Source organism: Solanum tuberosum, unplaced genomic scaffold (genome assembly GCF_000226075.1).
Source record: "Solanum tuberosum cultivar DM 1-3 516 R44 unplaced genomic scaffold, SolTub_3.0 scf00132, whole genome shotgun sequence".
In the NCBI taxonomy this organism is placed as follows: domain Eukaryota; kingdom Viridiplantae; phylum Streptophyta; class Magnoliopsida; order Solanales; family Solanaceae; genus Solanum; species Solanum tuberosum.
In genome coordinates, this window is record NW_006239055.1 from 194834 (window position 1) to 195356 (window position 523).

Below are 523 nucleotides of genomic sequence, written 5' to 3' on the forward strand. Positions count from 1 at the left end.
CATATTCTCATATTAGTCAAAATTCAGATGGAAAAATTTGTATGCAGTTTGATGAAAACAGTGTTCCTTATAGTAGACATTCTTTTGTTTCTGATAGAAGATTGGCTATTCAACATATTTCTCCGATAGAACCTTGTTATGGTCCAGCTAGAAATCGCGCTGCTTCATTACATACTTTATCAACAATTATATCTGCAGAAAAACAAAAAATTAAATGCTATGTTTGCAGGATGGATCCTCCTTATGTAACCAAGGCTAGAGGAAGGGGCAGTTATACTCGCGGAAGGGGAAGATCATCCTCCTCAAAAACATCAGAATCGTCATACGGATCTTCATCCAGCTCTCCAATTATACAAAGGGGGGAATGAGCTTAGGTAAAATTAACAAGCTCTTCAAAAGAAGCTACTTCTTCAATACATCTGGATGATTATTATCTTCTTCTTCTTCTTCTTCTTCCTATTATTATCATTATTATTATGATTATTATTATTATGATTATTATTATGATTATTATTATTATTAT